At 39.3% G+C, this 18,700-nt stretch overlaps 1 protein-coding gene across 6 annotated transcripts in view; it reads right to left on the reverse strand.

Moving 5' to 3' along the window:
- The window catches only part of LOC140896254 (borealin-2-like), a 242,415-nt gene that overhangs the window by 180,162 nt on the left and 43,553 nt on the right, over window positions 1–18,700 (reverse strand). For all 6 annotated transcript variants that reach the window (XR_012154490.1, XR_012154487.1, XR_012154486.1 and 3 more), the window contains exon 11: window positions 13,088–13,160. The gene's annotated coding sequence lies outside the window, so the exon portion shown is untranslated. The remainder of the gene's footprint in view (window positions 1–13,087; window positions 13,161–18,700) is intronic.

Below are 18,700 nucleotides of genomic sequence, written 5' to 3' on the forward strand. Positions count from 1 at the left end.
TCCCAGTTAAATCATCCCAGCCAGGGCTTTGTCAAGCCTGACCTTAAAAACCTCTAAGGAAGGAGATTCTACCACCTCCCTAGGTAACGCATTCCAGTGTTTCACCACCCTCTTAGTGAAAAAGTTTTTCCTAATATCCAATCTAAACCTCCCCCACTGCAACATGTATGGGAAAAACAGAGAGGTAGTTAATTTATAGGGACAGATTGTGAAAAGTAATACAACTCTGCCTTTTTTATGAGAGGAAAGCAGACTCTATAATTAAGATGATTAACAAGCCTTAAAGTGGTGTATATTGTACATACAGATCTCTTCTACCATGGATATCATAAATACTTAATATACAGAATAATTTATGAGAGAAAAAAACAACTTATTGCCATGGGGTGACACAGCATTCTAATTTTAAAGATTCATGTGACGGTATAGATGAAATGCCTTCATTTATTTAATGTGAATTTTAGTTGTTTCACAATTTTTAGTTAAAATGTTCAGTATTATTAGAGTTCATGCACATTCCTGGCATTTCCCATGAATGGGATTCTTGACTGGAGTCCCAGAGCATCCTAGAGCAAGCTGAGGTGTGTAAGTATGCATCTGTGTAATATGAAAATGGCTAATGCAAGATGGCTGGCACATTTTAGAGACATCTGTTACTGATTCATTTCCATTTGATTTTTTTTGGGGGGCGGGGGTGGATTTAAAGTTGGCATGGCCATTTTTATTTTGTTTTTGTGGAGTTTGTGTACTGAATTTTGACTGGTGATTTAAGCATGTATTTAAACCACAGTAGCCATAACAGGTGCTTTGGATACCTAAGAAAGGGAGCTTTTATGCCCCCAATGGATGCAGACTGTACATCACACTGGTACTCTATTCACAGGTCTCCTTTAAAAAGGAATAGCTCTGGACAAGCCAGAGGATTTAGGACTTAAGGGTTTCTCCTTATTGTCATCTTACTGGTTTTTGGATTTAGCGTGTGGGTGCTATTGGTGGCCTGTGATATACATAGGGTTACCAACTTTCTAATCGCACAAAACCAAACGCCCCTGCCCCAAGACCCCACGCCACCCCTTCTCAGAGGCCCCACCCCCACTCACTCCATGCCCCCCCATTTGGTTGCTCGCTCTCCCCCACCCTCACTCATTTTCACTGGGCTGGGGCAGAGGGTTGTGGTGTGGGCTTTGGGGTGGGGTCAGAAATTAGGGGTTCAGAGTGTGGAAGGGGGTTCTGGGCTGAGGCAGGGAATTGGGGTGTGGGCTCTGGCTAGGGGTGCAGGCTCTGGGGTGGGGCTGAGGCCGAGGGGCCTGACTTTTAAATGGCCTGGTTGGAGCTGCCAGGGTCCCCTGTGACTATTACACTGACAGTCATTTCTTATCCCCTTGCTCTAATCAAGGTAAAGATGGGATTTAAATTAAAAAGATTTAAATTACTGATTTTAATCATGATTTAAAACAGCAAGAAAGAAACCCCTTGATTTAAATCATCGATTTTAATCATGTTTTGTATTTGAACTTTATTTTCCTAAAGAAAAGTTGATTCTCATTGCTTGGTAACCACTAATATATGTTGATTTGCAGCTAAATACAGCTTTTACACTAAATTTGGTGCTTTTTTTGCTCACTGGGAGGATACACGATACCTATACACATTTATTTAAGCAACTGTATAACTTACATGTATTCAGATTCTTGATTTTTACAATGTTACAAAATGGGGAATGATACATTTCTTTTTACTAGTTGACTTTTAAAAAAAACGTGATTTGCTTGAATGGAAATTCAAATTAAATTAAAAATGCACAAAACCACCACTTTAAATATTTTATCAAATTAAACATGCTTGATACATAAGAAAAGTGTTAACAAATTTATTAAAGCATGTTTTACATTTAAAATTGATTAATAAAAGCAAACTAATTTAGGGTTGCCAATTTTGATTGGACGTATTCCTGGAGGTTTCATCACATGACAATCTTTAATTAAAGATTAATCTTTTATTCCTGGAGACTCCAGGAGAATCCTGGAGGATTGGCAACTCTAAATGAATTAATTGTAGCTAGTGAATTGAACTGATTGTTTCTGGTCATCAGGTCCTTCAAAATTTTAGAATTAGTAGATCTTATCCTCACATCTAGTTTTCTCTCTTATTTTATTCTTGGAATAAATTTCCTGCTTTTTCAAATCTCAATTGATTTTTTAACTTTGAATTAACTAGTCATTGAACTGAACTAATTGAGTAAACTAAAATGAAGAAAATATTCTGTCTGCAAAGGTTACTTGCTGTCAAAAGCTGCTTTAGCACTTCAACAAACTCTGGTTCCAGGTGCTCAGTCAGTGATTTCCACCAGCCCAGCGGTCTGACTTTCTTTAAAACTTGGTAGCAAACATGTACTACTTAGTATTACTTTTTGTGTTTAATTTAAATGGTTTTAAATAGATTATACTAAATTTAGGGCTTAACACAGGTTGCCTATTTTAAATTTAAAATAGGCACATTTTAAAAAAACTAGTTTTGATTTTAAAAATCCTTTTATTTATTTTTAAGAATTATCAATTTGTATCCATTTTGGCTCGAATAAGCACTGAGTTTAGAATCCTCTCTTGCAATTGAACAGATGGAACAGTCTCCCTATGCTCTCTTTCCTGTCTAGTACACCCAAGGATCGGGTAGGTCGGTTTTTGTTCACACTTTAGAAAGCCTCAAGTCTTACTTCTAAATTACTTTAAAATCCATTGTAATGAGTATTCTTGGAACAATTGGCTAATGCATTATTATAACTCTAGAGATGTAAGCTAACCTAGACTGGAACCCATAAGTGAAATCTGGTCTCAGTCTATTTGCCAGTGGATGTTTGTCCAAATCTCCGAACCACCACACATTGGCTACATCGGTTGTCCCTGCTCAGCATAGGCACAGAACTAGGAAAGCAAAGGCATTGCAGGCCAGAAAAAGAGTTTTCGCAAGCATATGTATGGGAAAGCTCGGAACAGCACCTCCTCCAGGTCAGTACTACTAACACTTCACTTATAATGAACACTGAAGGTGAGCAAATATTTACCAGAAAAATATCCTCTGATTTTTATGCAATCATTTTTATTTTAAACCTTGTTTCTCTGAACTTACACATTTCCTTGCCAAAGCCAGATTAAAACATTTCATTGCAGACAGCTCCTTCTTCCACTGATCTCCCCTAGTCACATCACACTTCTTTTGTCACAGACTCTGCCAGCAAGGGATGAAATTATTATTTGATTTTGCTCACTTTGATGCTGCATCACAGCTAGGCTCTTTGCCCTCTCTGTCAGGTTGACACTAGCAATGGAACTTCCCTGGGGGTTATGGAAGTGCCAGTCTATAACCCTTCTGTGTCACACACTAACAGTTTAGATGCTTCCTTTTGGAGCATTTAGCTAATTCTGTCCATAAGTTCCCACAGTTGACAAAGAAACGCAGTGCTGAAGGTAGAGCATTTGCAGGCTTGAGCAGTGCTGGAGGGCATCCGGGCTCATTACTCATTTCACCATCTGGAAGCAGTATATTTATTGTTATGAGGCTTTATCTCTGCCAGGGCATCTTATTTGAGAGATTATCAATACAGTCATTGTAGGCCAGCTGCTCTGTTAATTGACTATGTGCCAAATCCATGTACTGTAATTGCATTGACTGAAGAAAATCAGCTTGTTGATTAAACGTGATTGGTTTTGGTTTTAACTAATAGAACTGAATGAATTAGAGGCCATTGGCATTCTGTTGTTTTTTCTGTTGCATTAGCAGCCAACCTCTATTAAAGTTTAATAAGGTAATAAATTAATAGCAATGCACATAAAAAGTAATAATCTACAGGCTAACCAGGATCCTTCCTCACAGTTCTGCAAGCACAACTAAGGGCCTGATCTGTAACCTATCTGCTACACCACTTGTAGACATTTCCTGCATAGAGTTTAAAACATCTGACAACTTGTGTGGTTCGGGATATTAAAATGGGCCATCAAACGCTAAAGTTTTATCACAAAATTCACTTCAGGCAGGTTTTAGCTGACAAACTACTAACGATGAAAGACTAGTCCTTGAGGATCCTCATCTTGTAGCAGTACCAGAGAGAAATATAAAATGCAGAGATATTTCAGAGACGCAGCCGTGTTAGTCTGTATTCGCAAAAAGAAAAGGAGTACCTGTGGCACCTCAGAGATGAACCAATTTATTTGAGCATAAGCTTTCGTGAGCTACAGCTCACTTCATCGGATGAGCTCAAATAAATTGGTTCGTCTCTAAGGTGCCACAAATACTCCTTTTCTTTTTGCAAAATGCAGAGAGTTTTTCTAGGTTGTTGGCTCAACTAAGATAACTTTTGCTTTAAGTGACACGCAAATCCCTTGTGATTATTATGCATATAGTGTGATCATGCTAACCTGCTTATGTGTGAACCAGAATTTACTCACAAAATTTGTCATCCTGTAAAGACACTCTAAAATGTAGATTCTAGAGGGCAAATTCACCACTGACCTAAGTGGACACAACCACAATGATTTAAATGGAGTTACCTTGGGTAAACTTGGCTTTAGAAATATGTAAACAACTATTGTATCCTCCCTATGTTGGTTTAATTCCCTCCAGATGTCTAACATGCACCATTTTGTTAAGGGAGATGGATAATGTGTTTACAGCTCAGGCACTCAGATCTCAGTGACACCCATCATAGTCCTTTGCTGGTCCAGCACCCAGCTAGTAGATATTTCATTAGAATATTTTAAATTACAACTGCAATGTTTGGACTTACTTGGTTTTCTTTATACATATATAGCCTATAAAAGAATAGAAAACCCTAACTTTCTTAATTTCACAGTGTAATTTAGATGAAAACAGCACCCAGTACAGGACAGGCAAAATTGTTTTTAAGCTACCATATAAGAGGAGTTCCACCATGACAAAAAAAATTTTCCTAATTATCTCTCAAAAGGGATTTCATTCATTATTTTGGTGAATAAAGCCAAAATACCAACAAAAGTATGTGGCTAAGCCAATTTAAAGTATCTGAATGCTGAAGATTCACACATACTAAGTGAAAACTAAATTACAAAAAGATATAATTTTCCCAGGTTTAAAAAAAAAAAACCTATAAAGTGAATTAGCACTGAAAAGATAACTGTGATAGATCAAAGGGCACATCTAGTTTAATTGTGAGCTAAAAAGACAACAAAAATGTGACTGATATAATACCGTAATTGTTTAGGTTATGTTTTTCTTGGAAATGGAAGATAAGATATTTATAACCTGTAACTGAATATGGAGAGAAGAGTAAAAAGGCCATTATGCTCCATTTATCATGTTTCAAACTGTTTTTTATCATCACTCTTGAGGTGATAAAATTTAGTGGCACATTAAGATGGATTTGTTTTATTAACAATTTCGGAAACAAACACTTGCAAGAAATGTTATTTTCAGGATGGGTGCTCGACATCCTAACTGAAGGATCAGAACTCAGTAGCTCCTTAAATTCTATGATCCCACACTTGACCTTCCACAGAGTGGGGCTCTTTTCTCCCAGCAGCCTTTTTCTTCTGGAGCTATTAATACCATTTCCTTCTCATTTCTCCCACTCACATATGGTTACAATTATGGTGCTTACTTCTCTAAAAGGGCAGAACAAAGGTCCCTAACAGTCTGGAATACTATAAACAAAAAAGAGGATATTCATACCACCCTGGCCAGTTAGATCACCTCTGTCTGTTGCCTAGCAAACGGAAGTCCTGGGATCATTTCTGAGTTTGGGTCTCCTGTGTCAAAGATTTTAGTTCTCAGTGTGAAATTTACTTTCTTCCCCAGCCTTCCATTCACCAGACCCTTAAGCTCTCCCCCTTATTTAAATAAAACCAGAAACAAATCAAAAGATATTTCCCCAAACACTTTAGGATGGCAGAATGGAACACAGTCTCCATTCTCAATAGCTCAACTAGCTGGTAGAGGATGTTCGTACAACTAGCCAGTAGGTGGTTGTTGGCATCCACCTTGTAATGGAAACATTGATAAATCTTCCTCCCATTTGGAGGATGGCTATTTCTTTCTCTAATTTTTAATGTGCCTCTTGGGTTTTCAACTGGGGGAAAATAAACCTCAAAATACCACCACAAGCAGCAAAAGGAATTATAATGTGATTCTCACGTATATTAGCTACCATAATCCTTCCCCATACATGATAATCCTCCTGACTAATTTAATCTTGCTTAAAAATGTTTAGAGCACTTAAAGTTGCTGACACTCTATGGGGCTGAACTATTTAGTGCATGTTCGAACATTGGAATAAAGTCCACAGAAAGGTTCAGGTTCACTGTCAAGAGAACATAAGGTGACAGACTCCCTCAAGAAGTCTGACTCTTTTTGAAGGTCCAATCTTATGCAAAGTAAAACATCCAGGGCCCCTCTCCTCTCCATCCAGGACTTCCCAACTCCTTGGACTGCCTACTAACTGCCTAAGCTACGGCTCTTCCAGCCTTATTTTGGGAGTCTCCTCAAATTCTGACAACCTCCTCTCTCCTTTACATACAAAAGGCCTAAAGCCCTCCTCTTAGGGGCCTTCCTTGTCCCCTAGATGCGAGTCTTCTCCACTCCTGTGTCAGTGACTGACAAATCTTCCTCCCACTCCCTAAATGACTGAATTGGAATTGAAGGGGAGCCAAATGTATGTGTATAACATTAGGGTCTAACAAAGGTATCTGGGGATGAGATGTTACATGCCCTGGCTACACTCAGGAGCCCTGAAACAACATCCCTGCTTACATTTTACACTAAAGCAAAAAAAATTAAAAAGCATCAGCAGCTTGCCTAATGGTACCCAAAGTGTGGGCACCTTTGTACTGTATGCTACTGCACATGCACATTTCTGAATTTGTGTTTTATTGCAAAATATATACCAAAGATCAGTCAGTCAATCTCAGATCCCCAATTCCTATCTTTTGAAGTTCATCAAGGAAATTTTCTCCTTCCACATCTTACCTATAGGATTCTAGCTTGTATTCTTTAGATTTTTTGAAGTTCTGACCTTATTCTTCTTGCTATTATCTTCCATGCCAGCTCAAAGATAGGAGTGATGGATTGCATCCAAACACAGATTTTCTGCACAATACAATGTAATGTACTGCCAGAGCTACTTGACCACCTATCATGGGACAGATTTTGATCTCACTTTCATAAATGAAGAGAAATCCCACCAATTTCAGTGGAACTACTCCAGAGTTAATTTGATGTAACAGATGAGATTTTGTTCTTAGGTGTATGGGGGGGGGGGTTAAATTGCTGCGGAGACAATTTATCAGCTATGACAAAAATACCAGAATGCTCAATTTCAACAGATGAATAATTGCTGATCTTTCTTTCTTTTTTGACATTAAGGTGTGTGTGTGTGTGCATGCGTGTGTGTGTGTAAAATTATTTAGCAAACAAAAGCTCCCTCTGGTGGCAAGATCAAGGGAAGGTTGACAACAACCAAATTAAAATCAAAGAGCAAGAGTTCACAGTATTTTCTGATTCAGTTTTTCCCCAAGTCAATTTCAAGACTACAGACAGAGGGAAAGTCACCCCTTTAGTGACAAGAGAAGAGGAAAGATGGGGAGAAAAGAGAAACATGATAGTAAAGGAAAGATAAGAGCCCATCACTATGAGGCAATAGAATTCAAATAGCTTTAATAAGGTCAGTATGAGGAAGTCTTCCAAATCACTTTCACACAGATATGGCTTATATCAATCACTTTAAACATGGTCACATCACCCATTACAGAAATCCAAGAAAAAAAGACCATCCTCACTCCTTTGTGGAGCATTTCCTAATTTGAGGGACAGTGGGCAGCTTTTCCTCAAGCTGAGTTCTCTGGCTCAGACTCAGAGGGGTGGGGGTGTGAAATACACCGCCCACTGTTTAGGAGAGGCGATATTTTTGCCCTTATTTCATGTCTTTTGGGATCTTTTTTCTTGTCCTGATGGAACTAATGGCTGGGAGCTTAGGAGTTTGCCTGTGGATATCCCAGGGGATGAATTGCAGCTTTTCCTTTGGGTGCCTGCCCCATGACACTCGTTTCTGTTGGTTTGAGAACCTTAACAGAGGAATCCAGAGGATGTTCTAACTGACAGCAGGTAGTAGCCCAGATGAACACGGTCTACCAAGTTTAGAGGGTGCAGGGCCAGGAGGTTGGTGGGAGTTGTCAGGTGTCTGCAGGTTCCCTGGTTTGAATCCTTATCCCTTGGCCTGGGAGGTAAATGTGGGAGACAAGGTCTGTAATCAGGAACACTGGCTGCCAAAATAGCCCTGGGCAGTTTTCAGCCTCCTGAAGCAAGGGGAAAAGGGAGCTTCTTTGCACGTCCAAGGGAGATGGTCTTAAACAATCCCAGACTGGCTTGAGACCCTATTAATGTGCCTGGCTGCAGGCTGACTACAAGGCAGAAGACTTCTTTGATGCTTGTTAGCAAGAGGAGGAAACCTTTGCCACTTTCTTCTTTTGGGGCTCATCTGCCATTCCTACACACCTTGTGGTGTGGCACAGGCTGCAGCCACTATAATAATACTGTAGTGAAAAGGAGCATCATTCTTAGTGTTTTAAACTAACAATTCCAGCATCCAGCAAGAGGCAGTGATTGAGGAAAATTCTCTAGAGCACGACCTGCCACCTAAATGGTCCTAGAAATGCAATGGACCACAGACCATCACAGCCTTAGAAAAGGAGTCTTCAAAACTCGTAGCTGGTAGCATTCATGTCTGTGAATGAAACCAGCCTTTTGTAGATCGAGAGCAAATTATCTTCTGAATCCCTGACCTTCTGAAAGAACCATCTCATTGCATTCTCTCAGTCATCTGTTGCCATCCATTGAAATGAAGAATGCAACAAACTGTGGGTCTGAAAACCAAGCTGTGCTACTATTTGAAAAGCTAGCTAGCTGTCTGACCTTATTAAAGTTTATTGTGTTTTGTGCTGGTGGGAAAAAGGATTTCATTTTAGGTCTGCTGCAGGCCTTTTTCCCTCTGGAACTGCAGAGAAGGTCATTACAGTACAAAACAGACTTTCTGTTCTGGCTTTTTTATACACTATAGGTCAAAAATGACTCATTAGTCAAGGAAAAGTGTGAGGATATATAAGTTAACACCGTTATTTTTTGTTTTCTCAGAAAACACAAAGGGAACAGATGTGTGAACTAGTAGTTCATTGTTTTAAATGACAAAGAATATCTGCAGACTTATTTTGTTTTACTTGGGGGGTTAGTAGTAAAGATTTTTTTAAATAAGTTATGTATTGCTCACAAAGGCTATGAGGTTTGGTGGCAGTTAAGAGCAAGGGGGTAAATCTAATGCTTTAGACACATGGCCCATATTATAAAATAAACTGCAGATAAAATTTATTCTCATTCTAATATTAGTTATTAAAAATTATTTCTGAAATTCTGCAAACCCAGGAGAGATATGTTAAAGCACCAGCTCCTGCTGAGGTTAGCACCACAGTTGTTGTGGGATACAGTCTTGCTTGCTGCTGAAGTCCAAATCACAATGTAACCTTTAGAGCTAAAACAGTGTCAATAGTGTGTGTGTGGGGGGGGGGGGGGGGCGGTTCAATAAGCTCATAAAGAATTCATGCATGAGCCTCAACTTGCCCTTTAGGGTACAGCTATGAAACACCACTTCTTAATTGGTTAGAGGAATGTTGCCCCGGGCTTGGAGTTTTCCAGAGTGGAACCGTCTTACAACATGACTACACGCTACATTAAGGTATCAGTACATGGAGCTCTGTATCCAATACAGGACTTTTATTGGATCATCTCACCAGAAAATAATGAAACTCTAGAAGTCAAAATTGTTGCTTTGTGACTGAAAGAAGACAGCAAAAAGGATCTCTGCTCATTTTCGTATACCAGTAAAGCAATATTTGCTGACAATAGTCTGAAACCGACTGAATTCACTGAATTAAATAATTTTAAGTAAACTGTTTTGCCCCTAGACACATTATTGCTAAAGAATGCCTCAGTCTCTAGTGGTTTTGACAGACAGTACTCCTCAGAAAGCTTTCATGACAAAAGATTTGAATGCTTGATAATTGCTTACTGAGGTCCTTCCACTTCTAATAAAGTGGTTACTACTTTCTCATACCCTATCAGTAAAATTATGAGAATTGTTCTAGCAGCAGAGCTGTGCAGGTGAAAGCAGTGAGAAATCAGGGTTTCTCAAAATCTTGAAATATTGTGTTTACCTTGAATTTTAAGGAAAACTGGAATGCTCTCCCCTCTTCCACCTTCTCCCCCCCAAGCAGTGAAAAATTCCTTTCTGGTTGGATAAAAGCTATGCAAATTGAGCCTAGGAAGCCCTGTAGACCTAATACAAAAGAAATATTTTACAGGGCACCTCTGATGTGTATACTCACAATACCCCATTATCACCAAGGGGCATCTACCCCGTTCCCTACTTGTTGTTTTAGTCTACCAGCCTGAACCCATTTGGGGCACTAAGGGGTAACCTTAATTAGAAATCTTAGTTTCTAGTTAGCTAGAAAATTTCATTGCTACTGCACTAGGCACATATCTGGCAGTCAGCACCAGGGTAGATGGAGATGCTGAACGTGCTGCCGTTTTTCTATATCACGTAATGTTTAAACATTATCGGGCATACAATCCAAAAAAAATCCATTTAAAAAAATGAACAAAAAGGGCTATAATTCATAGAAACAGGCCCTACCCCCTAATTATAAAACATACAGTTTTGATGTTATCTGCTTGGCTGAAGAATAAGTCTAAAGCACACATAGTCCAACTGTAATTATCACCCTACTATCACTGAATATGACAGTACATGTAAACTGCTTATACAACAATAATGACTCTTAGAAGAAGGGCTGCAGAATGTCTTGTTTGCCCATACTGTACGAATGAAGTATAACCATGCACTCTTATGTAACCCATGCATACAACTATGAACTACTGATTGTCTAACACAACACCCCTTCAAGCTATATTTACTCTCAGAAATAGTCACAGTAATTCGCACATAGCTAAAACATTTCTACTCTTCCTCAGAGCGCGTGTCTGTTGTGTTTAATACTCCGTTGCTACACTCATCACTGTCCCAGTTACATGCATTAGCGCATACCAAATCTTCCCTGCGGCACTGGCGTCTGCTTGTTGCACAGGTTCTCTCACAGCCACATTGCACAAAGGTGAGGATGGCTTTTGGAGCAGATGGCAGCACTATCATGTTAGGAACAAGACATCCCATAATATCTATCTCTGAGGATGAGGAGAGAGGTCAAATATGGAGTGCTCATTTGTAAAAAGTACTCACATGGGGTGATAACGGTGTGTTTGTCTTTTATCATTTTTCTGGGTGAGTTCATTTGAGAGTGTAGTAATTGTCTCTTTTTTACCTACATAGAGGTTGCTGATGCATTTAGTGCACTGGATGAGGTACACCACATGTTGTGATAGGCATGTGTAGGACCCTCGCAGGTTTCAAACCTGCACAACAACATTTTCAAAAGATGAATCTAAGAACTTAAATTCATAACTTTGCTAGATACCAAAAAATCATGGATTTAAGGCTCATTACAACAATCTGTAACCTACTAACCTTCCTTTGTCCTACAACTGTAGAGGTGTTAACTGCCAACTTCACCTTGAATAGTTTCTTGAACATGTATCCCCTTATCTGTTCTACCCTTGTACTTAGCTGTGACACTTTGGGCTTGTCTAATCTTGAAACTCTACAGTGGCACAGCTGCAGCACTTCAGCATAGCTAATCCACCTCCCCAACAGGTGATAGCAAGGTCAGTGGAAAAATTCTTCTGGTGACCTAGCACTGTCTACACAGGGATTAGGTCAGCTTAACTACATTGCTCAAGGATGTGAATTTTTCGCATCCACGAGCAACACAGCTGGGACAACCTAACTTTTTAGGTTAGACCACGCCTAAGAATACCTTTCCCAGACCTGAAAAAGAGCTGTGTGTAAGCTTGAAAGCTTGTCTCTTTCACCAACAGATGTTGGTCCAATAAAAGCTATTACCTCACCCACCTTGTTTCTCTAATGTAGCTGTGTTGATCCTAGTATAACACTGCACACCTTAATGTATGTACAGTTTATACAGTATTATATATCTATGAAATAATTTGGGAAGAATGGGGCTAGATCAGTGGTTCTTAAGCTGTGGGTTGGGTCCCCAAAGTGGGTCATGACCCCATTTTTATGGGGTCGCCAGAGCTGGCTTAGACTTGCTGGGGTCGAGGACTGAAGCCCGAGCCCTACCACCCAGGGCAGAAGCCCAAGCTCCACCACTCAGGGCCAAAGCCCAAGCCTCAGGGCTTTAGCCCTGGGCAGTGGGGCTCAGGTTATAGGCCCCCTGCCTGGGGCTGAAGCCCTTAGTCTTCAGCTTTGGCACCCCCAGGACAGCAGAGCTCAAGTTGGCTCAGGCTTCAGTCCCCCCTCTTGGGGTCATGTAGTAATGTGCGTTGTCAGAAGGGGTCACGGTGCAATGAAGTTTGAGAACCCCTAGGCTAGATAAGTTTGAAATTTTATTATTGCTATGATACTCCCTTGTATCATTGGAAAATATCCTTCCTATGCTTCTCTAAAACACAGAAAATTGTTTGTTCAGAGTATGCATTCAGCTAGATTAAATAATAGACTAAATAAACCTCAGACAAAACAAACAATGGGAATATTTCCCTTCATAGTTTAACCAGTTTGTATGGTCTGCAGAATACAGTCTCTAATGGGACAGATTTTTCAAAAGCGTACATTCACCCGACTTCTGAATGTACAAACTCCAATGTTTATGCAACCTCTGATATTTGCACACATGCAAGACAGGGGCTATATATGTGCACTGAATTTCTACTTTTACACACACACACACACACACACACTTCAATACTGAGCACCTCATCACAATCTGAAATTCTTCTTCTAGGAATGGAAACAGTGGTACCCCTAATTAGAATTACAAGGAAAGAGTTGCACCAGGATCCACAGGACATTAGGTTAAAATAAAGTGTTCCAAGGATACAGACAATTTTTTGTAATCCCAAAATGTTGAAAAATATTAAAAGACTGGGTACTTACAGTTCAAATGTTTACGTAGTGTGGGAATGCTAGAGGATTTCCTTAAACAAAAGAAACTCTGTTGCTGCAAACTCTGAAAAGATAAGAGAATAAAGTTTATACAGAAAAGTGATTAATAGAACAACCCACGTAAACTGCTAAAGGTGATAATTTTAAAAAAGTTACAAAATTTGGCAATACCATTTCACACCAGTGGCATGGATAATTTTGAGCCCTGTGTTAGATCTCTATTACTAGTGTTTTCAACTGTTTCATACTGTAAGTCTTAACTAAAATGTTATTTATTTCCCACTATAACCTTATTTAAGACTTGTTGTCTAGTATAATCCCCATTGGTAATGCAAGCTGTATGAAGGAGAATACAGCTGACCTTGGCCCAGAGTTTAAAGCCCCACAGGGATGACAGCCTCCAGAAGTCTAACAGGGTGGGCTGAGTTATTCGTTGCAAATAATTTATCTGATGAATGTAGTCCTCCTTTCTGCTTAAAATTATTTGTGAACATACAAATTTAAAAAATACCACCACCACCACATTTGTTCATTTGCAGTTAGTTTTGTATTAAATTTTCTCATGCATATTTTGTTTCTGGATTAGATCCTATAAGTAGTTGCTCCACATGATGTTACAGAAGCGTGACCCAGGAACACCTTGGTGCTACCTGGCAGAGGGATACAAAGAGTTTTTCAGGGATCCCCTGGGTCAGATATACACATATTAAGTTTACGTAAGGGAGGCATGCAAGGTCTCTACCAAGAGCCAGTGGCTCACTGGTTGTCATAATAGTTGAAAAATGTTTATACAGAAAATTGTTTAAGAGATACGTAAAATAAGTTCCAAAACTGTTAAAGTAAAGCTTGTCATCTGAGTCCATGTGAGCCTCTGAAATAAATCCATCAACTTACAGAACAATGAACATCCGTGGACACAGGCTACCTGTGTTTAATGTCTTGGCCTGGTGTGAGCCTGAGAATTTGCAAAGACAAAGGAACCCAAAAAATAAGACTCTGAACAGGAGACCTCCTGGGGGAAGACACAATAGTCTGTAACTGCATTAAAAAAAAAAAAAAGGGAAGAGAGAGAACAAGATTCTAGCCCTCACCTAGGAGATAACCTGACAATGGTGGCTTGTCTCAGAAACAAGGGACCACGGCCTGTCTGGCCAGAAAACACTGGCGAGCAATACTTTATGAGATATGAGAATATACTGAAATTAAGTCAAGGCTCTAGAATGCATCTTATGATTTTATTTTATATGTAACCATTTGTTTCCTAATTGCTCTCACTCAAATCTCTATACTTTGTTAAATAAACTTTTACTTGTTTTCACTATAAACGTATCTAAGTGCTGTGGTTAAATGGAGGGGTGACCTGAGGCTATATCTATACCACAGCAGCTACAGCAGCCCAGTTACAGCCCTGCAGCTGTACCACTGTAGCATAGACACCTCCTGCATTGACAGAAGGAGTTTTTCAGCCTATCTGGGTCTACAGTTGGGGTTTAGCGAACCTAACCAAGTCACACACTGAATGACATTTTTCACAGTCATAAATGAAGTAACTAGATTGATCTAATATTTAGATGTAGATCAGGCCTGTATGCATGGGAAGCAGGGATGTAAATCTCCAACACACTAGCTTGTCACACACTAGCTGATCATGTGGACCCTGCTATAGTGTATTAAAAGTTGTTTAAAAAGAAAAGGAGTACTTGTGGCACTTTAAAGACTAAAAAATTTGAGCATAAGCTTTCGTGAGCTACAGCTCACTTCATCGTATGCATTCAGTGGAAAATACAGTGGGGAGATTTATATACATAGAGAACATGAAACAATGGTTATTACCATACACACTATAACAAGAGTGATCGCTTAAGGTGAGCTATTACCAGAAGGAGAGGGGTGGGGGGAACCTTTTGTAGTGATAATCAAGGTGGGCCATTTCCAGCAGTTGACAAGAACCTCTGAGGAACAGTGGGAGGTGGGGGAATAAACAAGGGGAAATAGTTTTACTTTGTGTAATGACCCATCCACTCCCAGTCTTTATTCAAACCTAAGTTAATTGTATCCAGCTTGCAAATTAATTCCAATTCAGCAGTCTCTCCTTGGAGTCTGTTTTTGAAGTTTTTTTGTTGAAGAATTGCAACTTTTAGGTCTGTAATCGAGTAACCAAGGAGACTGAAGTGTTCTCCGACTGGGTTATGAATGTTATAATTCTTGACATCTGATTTCTGTCCATTTATTCTTTTTATGTAGAGACTGTCCAGTCTGACCAACGTACATGGCAGAGGGGCATTGCTGGCACATGATGGCATATATCACATTGGTGGATGTGCAGGTGAACGAGCCTCTGATAGTGTGGCTGATGTGATTAGGCCCTATGATGGTGTCCCCTGAATAGATATGTGGACACAGTTGGCAACGGGCTTTGTTGCAAGGATCGGTTCCTGGGTTAGTGGTTCTGTTGTGTGGTTGCTGCTGAGTATTTGCTTCAGGTTGTGCACCTTAACGTACTGCTGTTTTCTTTATATCAAAGTACACTACAGAACTTTTAGTGCACAGTAGCAGGGTCCACATGACAACTTAACGCACAACAGTCTAGTGCACTGTACATTTATACACTGGCTTTATGCCCACTAACTCTCACTGAAAACAAGTCCTGAGTGAGAGGGAAGAAGCCCCTGGACTCTCTTTCCCCCTTTAGCCCATCCAAGCAATACAGACAGAATCTCATTACTTTTCACTATTTGTTGATGTTCCCTTATTTTCTTTTTCTAATGAATAAAGTACATAATTACCTTTAGGTGTGTTGTGATGCTTAAAAGGAGTTAGACTTTCTAAAAACTCTTGGGTTTTGCTATCCTGTTAGTTGCTCCCTGAATATTATAAAGAATTCAAAAAGTAACTTTTCTTTTGTCTACGTGTTCAGCTTCTTTCGCCCATTAATCTATCAGTTATTTTGGTACTTGGAAATCTGCCCAAAAAAATTAGACCTGATCTACTTATAAATTAGCACCACATTGCTATGGCACTCAGGGGTGTGAAAAATTCACACTCTGAGCACTGTAACTATGTCGACCAACAGCTGGTGTAGATGTGGCTAGGTTGATGGAAAAATACTTCCATTGACCTAGCTACCACCACTCAGAGAGGTGATTACTTACAGAGATGGAAAAACCCCTTTTATTACTGTCGGAAGCATTTACACTATGGTGCGACAGCACCCATAGAGTAGACATGGCCTTAGTATTTGTAATATCATTGCAGGAATGGAGATAAACTTTTTTCTTCCATTGAGAGGTTTATTGATAGGTATAAGATTTAGAACCAAATGCACCTTGTGCCATTATTTACACCAGTGCAAAGTGATTAGAAAGTGAATGTAAAATGCTAACATTCTAATTTGGTAGCATTTTACACCCACTTTGCACTGGTATAATGTTTACACAAGGAGCAGGGCAAAGACCAATCAGGCCCTTAAGGTACTGCATCAGCTCTCATTTTTGAGGGAGGGAAAGGAAGGAAGGAGCACTATTATGTGTTACTAGTAGTATTGTAGACTATTAAAATTAAAATATTTTTAAAATATTTTTTCATCAATTTTTGCAATCTATTTACTTTATGAACTTTGCATTTCTTTAACAGTGAAACAAGACCCGGGGTCGGCAACCTTTCAGAAGTGGTGTGCAGAGTCTTCATTTATTCACTCTAATTTAAGGTTTCGCATGCCAGTAATACATTTTAACGTTTTTAGAAGGTCTCTTTCTATAAGTCTATAATATATAACTAAACTATTGCTCTATGTAAAGTAAATAAGGTTTTAAAAATGTTTAAGAAACTTCATTTAAAATTAAATGAAAATGCAGAGCCCCCCAGACCGGTGGCCAGGACCCGGGCAGTGTGAGTGCCACTGAAAATCAGCTTGCGTGCCATAGGTTGCCTACCCCTGAACAAGACTGATCAGTTTCACTTTCTGATTCTCTAACAAAATACTGTTATGTCTCAGTTTCCAATACCAAAGAGGAATGCTTAAAATTTGAAAAAGGAAATAAATCTTGTTCTCATACAAACAATTCTAAAAAAAAAGTTTCATAAAACCATTCTTAATCCTAGTAGATTTTTTGCTAAATCACTTGGCACATTTAAAAAAAAAAAAAAGAAACCTCATAAGTCTTTTCAAACAAAATCGTCTCAAGTCAAATGGGAGCTTGATGTTTACAAGGAATGCAAAATAGAGTCACCTCTTCTATAATCCTGCCTGTACGGTTACTTCCCATGAGAATTCTAGCTACATTTTCTCTGACTGAAATTTGGGATTATAGTCCCCACCTGCAAACACTTATATACACACTTAACTTTAAGCAACTGATTTCAATGTGATTACTCACATGCTTAAAAGATCAGCACATGTATAAGTGTTTGAAGGAACAGGATCCATATTTGAAACTTTAAATATTTTTTAAAAATTGTCTTTTACCTTTATTTGTCAGGCCCTTATCATGCTGCCACTTAGGGATCCTTCAAGATACTGGGTACCTCCTGCAAAGTGTTATCTGTTGTGAACCCTTGCTACAGGGAGCTCCTTAAACCATGGCACTGAGACTCAGAGGTGTAATATATAATTGCAAATGTAATTCTTATTGATCAAGTCTACAGCATTTGAGCCTTCACATCATACTCTCTAAACTCACAAAGTTCTGTCCCACCTTGTAATGGGCTCAGTGTAAAAACTGGACAGGAGCATCTGGGTACAGGCCAGGGTCAGATTAAGTCATAAGCAGCTTCTGGAGTCACATGATGAAATTGGAAACTCAGCTTTAATTAAAAAAAAAATGCTTCTACCTAATGCCTACCTAAGTCTGCAAACAGCCTGAAACAGCCGAAAGATGTGAATTGTACCATTCATTTTAACCGAGTCCTGCTGTACACAACCTCTTTGGCAGTGGTAAAGACTGTATCATTTCTTTTTAAAAGGTAATACTAAGGAAATTCCTCAGCTACTTGATGTAGCAGCTGCTATGGTTTTAATGCATTTCCCTTTCAGTGCATTATTATATTTGTATACTATCAATTTGTTGGGGGTGGTGATGTAAGAGAAGAACGGATGACACAAAGAATGGGTAGAGACAGAACCAGAACAAAGATAACAATACCTGGGGTATATAAATGGTATATTTTCATTTAGCACATGGCTTATATTTTACCTAGATACCTGATGGACAGATACTGGCATTGATACCAGCAGAAGGAAATCCTTCTTTGCTATTGCTTAATATTTGGCCTTTGGCTTATTTTATTTTAGTTTGGTAAAACCTTGCTCATCCAGGCTGTTGATTCTTTACTCCATTTCAAAGTAGGCTCAAAACACTTTCATCTCTCAAAGTTATTTTCTTACTCTATGTATTTGCTGTTGGATTATGTGGTAGTTTGACATTTGGTTATGCACAGCATAATGCAGCACTGGAAGGAGGCAACAAGGGCCTCCCAAGGAAAAAGACACATGCCTCAAATAGTCTGCAGTGTGGTGGGCGGGCATACAGGTGGGGAAGGGGAAATATCTCTGGGGAGAGGCATGTCTCTTTCAAATGTGCAGAGACAGGCTTCTCTGTACTTGCT

Source organism: Lepidochelys kempii, chromosome 12 (genome assembly GCF_965140265.1).
Source record: "Lepidochelys kempii isolate rLepKem1 chromosome 12, rLepKem1.hap2, whole genome shotgun sequence".
NCBI classification, from domain to species: Eukaryota; Metazoa; Chordata; order Testudines; family Cheloniidae; genus Lepidochelys; species Lepidochelys kempii.